This window comes from Vigna unguiculata, chromosome 11, assembly GCF_037176805.1.
Source record: "Vigna unguiculata cultivar grain cowpea cultivar isolate G323 ecotype 2 chromosome 11, ASM3717680v1, whole genome shotgun sequence".
Taxonomy (NCBI): domain Eukaryota; kingdom Viridiplantae; phylum Streptophyta; class Magnoliopsida; order Fabales; family Fabaceae; genus Vigna; species Vigna unguiculata.
The window spans coordinates 7,329,907-7,341,409 of NC_140802.1; positions in this window are offsets into that span (position 1 = coordinate 7,329,907).

Sequence of the window (11,503 nt, forward strand, 5' to 3'; positions counted from 1 at the left end):
AACATTGTACAAATTTAGTATAGATTTAATAATTTTTTTGACAAGAGGTGTAATAATTTGCTTGAGGACAAGTAAGAAGTAAGATTCCAAGAATAACAAGATCGATACATCCTTAACTATTAATGGCCTTAAAGTCCATATGGAAGAAATACTACAAAAGAGTGATGATATTGTTGATACCATACTTGCAACGAGTGGCGCATTTAAGATCCTAAATCAACGGGAATAATTAGAAATTATTTGGATCTCGATCTAGCAAACTTTTAAATAAATATAAAGTAAATATAAAGAATTAGGGAGAATAAATATATAAGATGAGAGGGTAAAATAAATGTTTTTCATATATTTAGTAATAATTTAAAAAATCAAGAGGTGCGCTTGCCTATCCTCATGTACACGTAGATCTATCGCTTGCCTATCCTCATGTACACGTAGATCTATCACTGTTTACACCATGCAACACTAGAGCTGTCAAAATAGGTTGGAACTCGCGAGCCAACCCAGCTCACCACGGGTTCGAGTCGGGTTGGGTTGAAATTTTTTTACAAATTTTAATATGGGTTGATTTTTGACCCGGCTCATCCGGGTTAAATCTGTGGTGAGTCGGGTTGACTCACCAACCCGCAGATAAAAGGGTCATACAAGTGTTTTTATTTTTTATTTTATTAAGTTGAGCTTTACATTTGGACCATGTTAAGTTGTTTTTTTATCAAACACATAAATAATTTATATTTTAGCTCACCCTATCTGCTTGTGTTTGGCGATGATCGTGTACGCGGTACACGATAACAAATGACGTTGCAGGTGATTCTGGTGGTTCTGGTGGAGCGTAGAGCCGGAGTGGGGCTAGACTTAGGAGAAGGATTTTCTCAAAGTTTTATATTGTTTTTATGATTTCAAATAAATTGTAAACATGGATATTACTAGACTTTTGGACAATTATAATAGTATTTATTATCATGGATTTTTGGATTATTGTTGAGGTAATAAAAGTTTTAAAATTTCTCGCGTTTTGGGGAAATGATATTTCCATAAATGCAGTTTAATTATATTTTCTCTATTTTAATATTTAAATCTGTAATATCCGGTCAGGATGTTACATTTGGTATCAGAGCAATGGTTTTCAAAAGATTTTGGGGTTTATGGGGAATGAGCTTATCGTGTTCCGCTTACGAGTCAGTGTGTTAATTCTTTTGTGTTAAACCTTTTGTTTGCATAGTCATGACTTAAGTTGTGTGGTTTCATCTAGCTGAAATGTGGCGTGCACAAGCTTTGGCAAACAGGAGAAGAAGGGATAATACTGAGGCTGATGAGATTGCACATGCGATTCATCGGATGGTGGACGCGATGCAGCCTAATGCAGCGCAACCCAGAGCCAGAGTCGTGCCTACTCGTCCCGTGACTATGGAAGATTTCATGAGGCACAGGTCGGCTAAGTTCACTAACAAGGCCACTCCAGACGAGGCAAATGCATGGCTGAGGGAGTGTGAGAATATATGTCGAGCGATTGGGTGCACTGATGCACAGAAGTTGACTTTCGTCACATTCCTTCTTGTGGCAGACACTGAATACTAGTGGGTGGGGATGCAGCAGCTGATGCAGACCCGCAAAAAATAGGTGACTTAGGCTAACTTTCGGGCAAGATTCTTGGAGAAATACTTTCCTGACAATGTCAGATATGAGAGAGAAGCAGAATTCCTTACTTTGCAGCAAGGGACTATGACGGTGCAGGCCTATACTAACAGGTTCGAGTACTTGGCAAGGTTCTACTCGCAGGCTGTCACCGAAGAATGGCACTGCAAAAAATTTGAAGGTGGTCTAAACCATGAGTTGCGTCGATTCCTCGTACCTCTGAGGATCCGAGAGTTCCCTGTATTGGTGGAACAGGCAAAGATGGTGGAACAACTAGAGAGGGGCCCAAGTCAGGTCATGAGGGCACATCCTAACAACAATAACATCAATGAGAAACGACAAGAGAAACCCTACACTAGATCTCAACGTGATGGACGAGGGATAGTGAAGTGTTTCGAATGTAGGGGAGACCATTTTCGACGAGTTTGTCCGGAAATTTCAGGAGTAAAGGTGGACGAGAAGAAGTGTTACAATTGTCGCAAGCCGGGTCATTACGCCAAATCTTGCCCTGAACGGGGGAAGTCTGAAGTGCCACGACAACAACAAGGTAAAGTCTGAATTGATTTTCGTTCTTTTGGGGTAATGAAGCATGTTATGTTAGTTGTGTGATGTATGCTCGAAGTTCGTTCATCCCTTTAAAACCAAGTTGTACTTTTACTTAGAAGACTAGGGAGAGTCGAGTAAAAGGAGTTACTATTTTACCCTTAGGTCTTTGGAGAGTTGGCTAAAATGGAATTTTGGGTTACTGTAAGACTTTGATCTAAGCTTAGTAACAATGTCCTTGTTGGATTTTGTTGAGCAGGCAAGGAATGTTGCTTGGGAAACTTAGGAAAAGTTATGCTCTTACCGGGTTTTGGTGAACAGATAAGGGTGGGACTCTTGTTGGGTTTTGTTGAACAAACAAGAGTTGTGTTTGTAAGACTCGGGGGAAGCAACACTCTTACCGGGTTTTGGTGAACATGTAAGTGGTGGGCTCTTGCCAGGTTTTGATGAGCAGGCAAGGGTTGTTGTTGTGAGTCTTAGAGTAAGCAACGTCCTTACCGGGTTTTGGTGAGCAGGTAAGGGTGATACTCTTGCTAGGTTTTGGTGAGCAGGCAAGAGTTGTTGCTTATGGGTCTTGGTGGAAGCAACACTCTTACCGAGTTTTTGTGAGCAGGTAAGGGTGGTACTCTTGCTGGGTTTCGGTGAACATGCAAGAGTGGTTGCACGTAAGACCTAAGGAAAAGTAGTATTCTTACTGGGTTTTGGTGAACAGGTAAGGGTTGGGGCTCTTGTCGTGTTTTGTTGAGCAGACAAGAGTTGTTGTTTATAAATCTCAGGGAAGCAATGCTCTTATCGGGTTTTGATGAACAGGTTAGGGTGAGACTTTTGTCGGGTTTTGTTGAACAGACAAGAGTTGTGTTTGTGAGACTCATGGGAGACAACACTTTTACCGGGTTTTGGTGAACAAGTAAGTTGTGGGCTCTTGTCGGGTTTTGATGAGCAGGCAAAGGTTGTTGTTTGTGAGTCTCAGGGTAGGCAACGCTCTTACCGGATTCTGGTGAGCAAGTAAGGGTGATACTCTTGTTGGGTTTTGATGAGCAGGAAAGAGTTGTTGCTTACGAGTCTTAGTAGAAGCAGCGCTCTTACCGGGTTTTGGTGAGCATCTAAGAGTGGTACTCTTGCTGGGTTTTGGCAAGTAGGCAATGGTAGTTGCTTACAAGACCTAAGAAAAGTAATGCTCTTATTGGGTTTTGGCGAGCAGGTAAGTGGTATTACTTGTCTTTCCCGATGTGTTGGTGCGCAGGGGGGGAGGTTCTTTCCAAGAAGCGTTGGGGCGCAGGGAAAGGAAATTGTGAACTGGAAGTATTAAGAACAGAAAATATCTTGGTAGAGTGATGAGGGTGCACACTCATGACTATATCTGAGATAGTTTCCTTTCTTAATTCTAAAGGTTTTGGTAAAAGAGAGAAAAGTGATAGGTTGAGTTTTTCTCCTATATCTTTCTTGTTAAGTTTGTTGACATGAGAAGCCAAGGTGGTTTGCTTCTTGAAGATTTGATGAAGATTGAATGAAGCTCTTCTGAACTATCTTGAAGCCATAACCATTGGAATGAAGCCTACATTGATGAAGGAAAGAAGATTTGATGATATCCATGGTGATCAAGGTTGGAATGTGTGCTCTCCATGTAGTTACATCATTAAGAAAGTGTATTTATAGTTTGTAATTCAGGTTGTAGACCTTAAAGCATTAATTAGATGTAGTTTGGTCTTTGTTGTGTTTTTAATATGTTAAATGGTTTTTCAACAGGTTAAAATGTCTCTTTTAATCTGTTGAATGGTTTTTCAACAGGTTAAAAGGTTGGCTGCAGTAGTCTTAAATTACAACAAATTCAATCAATTGATTTAGTTTTTAATCGACTGATTTCACTTAAGTCAAGTGAAATCAACCGATTGATTTGAAAATCAACCTGTTGAATTTCGTAACAGTTTGACTATAAAAGTTGTGATTTTCGAAAGAGAGGTCTGTTGATCATTTTAGAGTACGATTTGATTCTGGAAACTTGTGGAAACTCTCTCCTTCGTGATCATAGGTGTTGCAGCTGTTGAAGATTGATCTTGGATCAATTCTTGAAGCTTTTGGCTTGGTTTGAAGCTTGGAGAAAGTTGTTTGTGGTAGGCAAGGTTGTGCTACCACTGAGGTTTGATCTTTCTCAAGCTTTGTGTGTGTGCTTGGTGGTTTTCCAGGTCTGCAAGAGGGTTCTTGCTGTGCTGGTGTGATTCTTGTGTGATTCAAGAGTCTTTTGTGGTGTTTTTGCATATTTTGGAAGTGTAAGAGTGGATTCTTTGTAAAACTTTTGAAATAGTGCAAAGTCAAGCTCAGGTTGCCTTGACAAACTAGATGTAGCTCAGGTTTGAGTGAACTAGTATAAAAATTCGTGGTGTCCTCTCTTCTCTAACATTTCTCTCTTGCATTTTCATTTTAAAGTTTCAAGAACTTGTGCTTTAATAATCTTTTTCATGTTCTTGCATGTTTTCATAGCATCTGAAGCATTGAGCATGTTTGTATAATCATTTAGAACTGATCTTGACCATTCTTGAGCATTGTTTTTGGTTTAAAATTCAAATTCACATGTTTGCATTTTTCCCAGTATTTCAGTCGACTGTTTTTCTGTTTCAATCGATTGATTATACCTGAACAGAATCTGTTTAGTAAAATCAATCTATTAACTCTGTTTTTGATCGACTGAATATGTACAGTTCAGTACTGTTTGCATCCTAACTTGGTGATCTATTTGATTCAATTAAAGGAGGTGTTTAGCTTGCAAAAATAGCCTAAAGTTTTAACTAGCCAATTCAACCCCCCCTTCTTGGCTTTTGAACCATTTCAAAACTAACAATTGGTATCAGAACAAGGTACATGAAATTTGATCAAGTAAGGTCCTAAATCTGTTTTGAACTACTTGAAATGGCTGAAAACAAGTTACCTTTTGGTGAAAGTGCCCTCATTCATAGACCCTCTATGTTTAGTGGCATTAATTACCAATTTTGGAAAATTAGGATGAAAATCTTTATTGAGTCAATAGATAAAGGGATATGGGATGCAATCATAAATGGACCATATACTCCTAAACATATTGTTGATGATGTGCAGGTTAATAAGCCATGGACTCAATGGAATGAGGAAGAAAGGAGGAGAGCCCAATATGATTGCAATGCAAAGAATATCCTCACTTCATCTCTCAACATGGATGAGTTTTTTCATGTTTCACAATGCAAGAGTGCCAAGGAAATGTGGGAGGTTCTTGAAGTGACTCATGAAGGAACTAATGATGTTAAGAGAGCTAGAAAGCATGCCTTGATTCAAGAATATGAGCTATTCAAGATGAAACAAGGAGAATCCATAGCGGATGTGCAAAAGAGATTCACTCACATAGTCAACCATCTCATAGGCTTGGGTAAGGAATTTGACAAGGAAGAGTTAAACATCAAGGTGCTAAAGTGTCTTGATAGATCTTGGCAACCAAAGGTCACGACTATCTCAAAAACAAGAGATCTATCCACTTTGACTACAGCCGCATTGTTTGGTAAGCTTAGGGAGCACGAGATTGAGATGCAAAGGCTTAATGAGCTTGAGTCAAGTGAGAAAAAGGTCAAGAACATAGCCTTGAAGACTAGCACCAAGAAAAATGAGGAAATTGAGGATGAGGTGGCTGAATCAAGTGAAAGTGAGAACTTGAATCTCCTTGTCAAGAGGTTTGGTAAGTATCTCAAAAGGAAAGGTATCAAAGGTAATCCCAAGAGGTATACTTCCAAACACAATGAATCAAACTCTTCTAATTTTACATGTTATAACTGTGGAAAACAAGGACATATCAAGATTGAATGTCCAAATGCTAACAAAGAAAAGGAGAAGAGTGCTGATAGGAAAAAGGAGAAGAAGCCAAAGGAGAAACGTGCATACATTGCATGGGAGGACAATGATGATTCAACAACAAGTAGCTCCTGACAAGATGAGAGTGAAGAAGCCAACTTGTGTCTCATGGCTGGTTATGAGTCATCTTCCTCAAGCCAAGTAAGTTCTATAGACTTAAATGACTATAATCAATTGTTGCATGATTTTGAAGAGTTGCATAATGAAGCAAACAAGATTTCTGCATTAAACAATCGGTTGAAAGGCTTAAACAATTGGCTGGAAAAAAAAGTTAGTCAAATGGAAAAAGAAACAGCTGATTTAAAAACTGGTTTTGAACATTTGGAAATTATTTACAGTAATTCAACCGACTGTTTTAGAAATCAGTCAGCTGAAAGATCCTGTGAAAACTGCACAGTTTTGAAAAATCAAGTGAAATACCTTATAAAAACCTGTGCAAGGTTCACAAGAGGAGAAGCAAACTTAGAAGTTGTTCTTGGTTCACAAAATTGTGTGTTTGGCAAAGCTGGACTTGGTTTCAATCCCTTTTTTCAAAAGAAAACCAAGAAGTTCTCTAGTTTCTTTTCTAAAAGCATGCTAAGTGACATGCCATTCATTTCATGCAACTATTGTATGCAAAAAGGTCATGTTATTAAGAACTGTCATGCTAGAAAATATGATGTTCCTAAAAGGATTGTGAAATGGATCCCAAAAGGATCTAGAAAGGCATAACCATGATGGACCCAACCTATCAAAGGGTACCAAATAATCCAAATCTATTTTACAGGTCATGAAAGGTGATAAGAAAGATTTGTGGTACCTTGATAGTGGCTGTTCAAGACATATGACAGGAGATAAAACCAAATTTGCAAAGTTAGAGTTGAAGGAGGAATGGTTTGTAACCTATGGAGACAACAACAAAGGAAGAATCCTTGGAAATGAAGTCATAGTCCATGGATCCTCTTTCAACATCAAGAATGTGCTGCTGGTTGAAGGACTCAAACACAATTTGATAAGTATAAGTCAACTATTTGATAAAGGCTTTAAAGTCATGTTTGAACCAAATAGTTGTTTGATATATGATGCACATGGTAGTATTGTTTTGATAGGAAAGAGAGTCAATAATATATATCTACTTGACTTGCATCATGCATCATTTAGCATCCATTGTTTGCTTACAAAGGAGGATGATACTTGGTTATGGCATATAAGACTTTGTCACATACACATGCATCATTTCAATCGGCTAAATAGAAAATAGCTGGTTGAAGGACTACCAAAACTTAAGTTTGAGAAGGATAGAGTGTGTGAAGCATGTCAAAAAGGAAAACAAACTAAGGTGTCTTTTAAATCTAAAAATGTTGTTTCAACTGAAAGACCTTTAGAGATGCTTCACATGGATCTATTTAGTCCATCTCGAACCATGAGCCTTGGTGGCAATCTTTATGCATTAGTCATTGTTGATGATTTCTCTAGGTACACATGGATTTTGTTCTTAGCTGCCAAAAATGACACTTTTCATGCTTTCAAAAGACTTGCCAAGATGTTTGAAAATGAAAAGAGTTCCAAGATAGTGTCTATTCGAAATGATCATGGTGGGGAATTTCAAAATGAAAAGTTTGAACACTTTTGTGAAAAGCATGGTATCAACCATAATTTTTCTGCACCAAGAACACCACAACAAAATGGTGTTGTTGAGAGGAAAAATAGATCACTTGAGGAGCTAGCTAGAACTATGTTGAATGAAAACTCACTACCTAAGTACTTTTGGGCTGATGCGGTCAACACTGCTTGCTATGTCTTAAATAGAGTGTTGATTAGGCCAATTTTGAAAAAAACCCCTTATGAGCTTTTCAAAGGGAGAAGGCCTGTTTTAAGTCACCTAAAAGTATTTGGATATAAGTGCTTCATCTTAAATAATGGCAAAGAAAGTCTTGGCAAATTTGATGCAAAAGCGAATGAAGGTGTTTTTCTAGGCTATGCTACATAAAGTCATGCATATAGAGTCTATAATAAGAGATTGATGACTGTTAAAGAGTCTATGCATATTGTATTTGATGAAACTAACCTAAAATTGTAAGATTAAGTGTCAAAGAATGCAGATGAGGAAGATATACAGTAGGAGCAAATTTCTGTTGCAGAAAAGTCCACTGCTGCAGGAAATCAGTTGGCTGAAAAGGAAAAACAGGCGACTGAAAAAGCTGCAGACAACAAATTGCCCTAGGATTGGATCCAGCCTAGAGGTTTATCAAAGGACAACATCATAGGTGATATCAAACAGGGAGTATCTACTAGACGTAGGATTGTATTTTGTGAACATGTTGCATTTGTATCTCAAATTGAACCTAAAAATGTGAATGATGCTTTGAATGATAGTAATTGGATTGTGGCTATGCAAGATGAACTCAATCAATTCACAAGAAATGATATATGGTTTCTAGTGCCTAAAACTAATGACATGAATATAATTGGAACCAAATAGGTTTTTAGAAACAAAATGGATGAAGATGGTAATATAGTAAGAAACAAAGCTAGACTAGTTGCTAAAGGTTATAATCAAGAAGAAGGCATTGATTTTGATGAAACTTATGCACATGTAGCTAGGCTAGAAGCTGTGAGATTACTCTTAGCATATGCTTGCATGTGTAACTTTAAATTGCATCAAATGGATGTGAAAAGTGCATTCTTGAATGGTTTCCTAAATGAAGAAGTGTATGTATCAGAACCTCATGGATTTGAGGATCATCTCTATCCTAACCATGTTTTCAAATTGAAAAAGGCCTTATATGGTTTGAAACAAGCACCAAGGTAATGGTATGTTTGGCTAAGCAATTTTCTTTTATCAAAAGGTTATGCTAGAGGTGCAATGGATAAAACACTCTTCATTAGAAAACATGATAATGATGTTATACTTGTTCAAGTGTATGTTGATGATATCATCTTTGGTTCAAATAATAACACATTGTGTGAAGAGTTTGTTGCAGCTATGCAGGGAGAATTTGAGATGTCCATTATGGGAGAGCTTGCCTACTTTCTAGGGCTGCAAGTCAAGCAACTCAAGCATGGAACATTTTTAAATCAATCAAAATACTGTTTTGACTTGTTGAAAAAGTTCAAAATGGAGGATTGCAAGGAAGCTGCCACTCCAATTGCAACAAATTGCCTTATGGATGCAAATGAGGCTGGCCAACCAGTAGATTCAACCAAATATAGAGGGTTGATTGGGTCTTTGCTCTATCTTACAGCAAGTAGGCCAGACATTCAGTTTGGAGTATGCTTATGTGCTAAATTTCAAGCAAATCCTAAGGAATCACACTTTAAGGTTGCAAAAAGGATTCTAAAGTACCTTAAAGGAACAACCAATGTTGGTTTATGGTATCCATGTGATTCTAACATATCTCTTAGTGGCTTTTCAGATTCAGACTATGCAGGGTGTAAATTGGATAGGAAAAGCACAAATGGTACTTGCCATTTGCTTGGATCAAGTCTAATCTCATGGAATAGCAAAAAGCAAGCTTGTATGGCACTTTCCACAGCTGAAGCTGAATATATTGCTGCTGGATATGGCTGTGCATAAATCATATGGTTGAAACATCAACTTTTGGACTATGGTGTAAGGCTAAACAAGGTACCTTTGTATTGTGATAATACTAGTGCAATAAACTTAACCAAGAATCCAATACAACATTCTAAAACCAAGCATATAGAGATTAGGCATCATTTCATTCGTGATCATGTTCAAAAGGGAGATTGTGAAATCAAGTTTGTTAAAACTGAAAATCAATTGGCGGATTTGTTTACAAAACCATTGACTAAAGATAGGTTTAACAAGCTAAGAACTGAACTAGGCATTTTAGACATCAACAATATGGTCTGATGTGTTTGTAGCATGTTAATCTTATGTACTAATGCATTGGTTTCATAAAAATCTGTTGTAGTATGCAAAATTTAAAAATTGTCATAGTCAACCTGTTGATTTTGCATTTCAACGTGTTGATTTCACTTAAATCTGCCACTGTTTGCACAATTCATGATCTGTCAACTTGTTATTTCTGTATTTCAACATGTTTATTTCATTTAAACTGCCACTGGATGATGAAAAATTGATCTGCTATGATTTTTAATCTACTGTTTTTATAATTCAGTATGTTGATTTCATTAAAACTGAATCTGGAAAAATGAAGTTCAATTTCACGATTTTCAATCGATTGATTTTCAAAATCAGTCAGCTGATTTCACTTAACCAGATTCTGTTTTTAATCTCTGATGCTCTGATGCTGTTTTAGTCGACTGATTCTATTTTCAACGTGTTGATTTTACTAAAACTGTGCTTTTACTCACGAATTGAATTGTTAAGATGACTCAATCAAAGCAAGCATCTTTTTGTCAGGTACTATCTGCTCTTAACTGCCCATTTCATTAGCCATGTGTTACTTTTACTGAATTATTTGACCAAAAAGCATTCTAGTGTACAATTCCAATGTGCATGCAGCTCACATGATCTGAACTGATTGATTCTCTCATAAAAACACATTGAAAACATCATGAATGCACGAGATACTGTTTTGGACTGCATTTAATTGATTTGGGTAACATAAAATGAATTAATTAGAAAATTTTGTACCATTTAATCAACTGTTTCTGAAAATCAGTTTGTTGAATTATAAATACTGCACTTGTGTTGCTGCATTTGCATCATACATCTCTTAGAAACAGCCATACCAACACTCATCATGCCTCGTCGTTCCCAAAAAGCTACCCAATCTGATGATGAGCACTCCATTCCTCCTACTCCAAGGTCTCCAAATCATGAAAGCCATGGGAGAATTGAAGCATGGTTTGAGGATCATGAGGACAACATTCAAGCATTCCTCATTGAGATGAACAGGAAACAGATCAACATTCCTAAGGTGCTGAGGTTCTCATGGCTAAGGGCTGAAGGCTTTGAGAGCCTATTCCAACAACTAAAGCATCAAAAGTTGAAGTCCTTCCTTGAACTTTCAGGGAAAATATATCCAGACTTGGTGAAGGTGTTTTTCACCAACTTGGAGTTAAAAAATGATGTCCTACTGTCCAGCATCAAGGGTGTTCAAATGGAGATCAACAAGAGAGCTTGGAAAGATGTGGTGGAACTAAAACCAAGGGGTGTGTAAGTGAGAAAAGATGAAACTAGGGCTGTTCTAGAATTCAACAAGATTCAATACTATGGCAATGCTTGAGAAATCCTATTGCTGAAATCAAACACTTCCATGTTGGTGGTCTCAAGGTGGATCAAAGGTTACTTGGTATGATTGTCACAAAAATCCTTGTTCCACGTGGTAGCAACCACTCAACATTGAATGAGGGAGATTTGATACTCATGTACTGCATTCAACACAACATTCAAGTGGATTGGATCTATGTGTTTCGTGATCACATGCTCAAGGCCAAGAGACTCACGGATTTTAGGCTTCCATATGTGGTTTTGGTGTCTAAATTC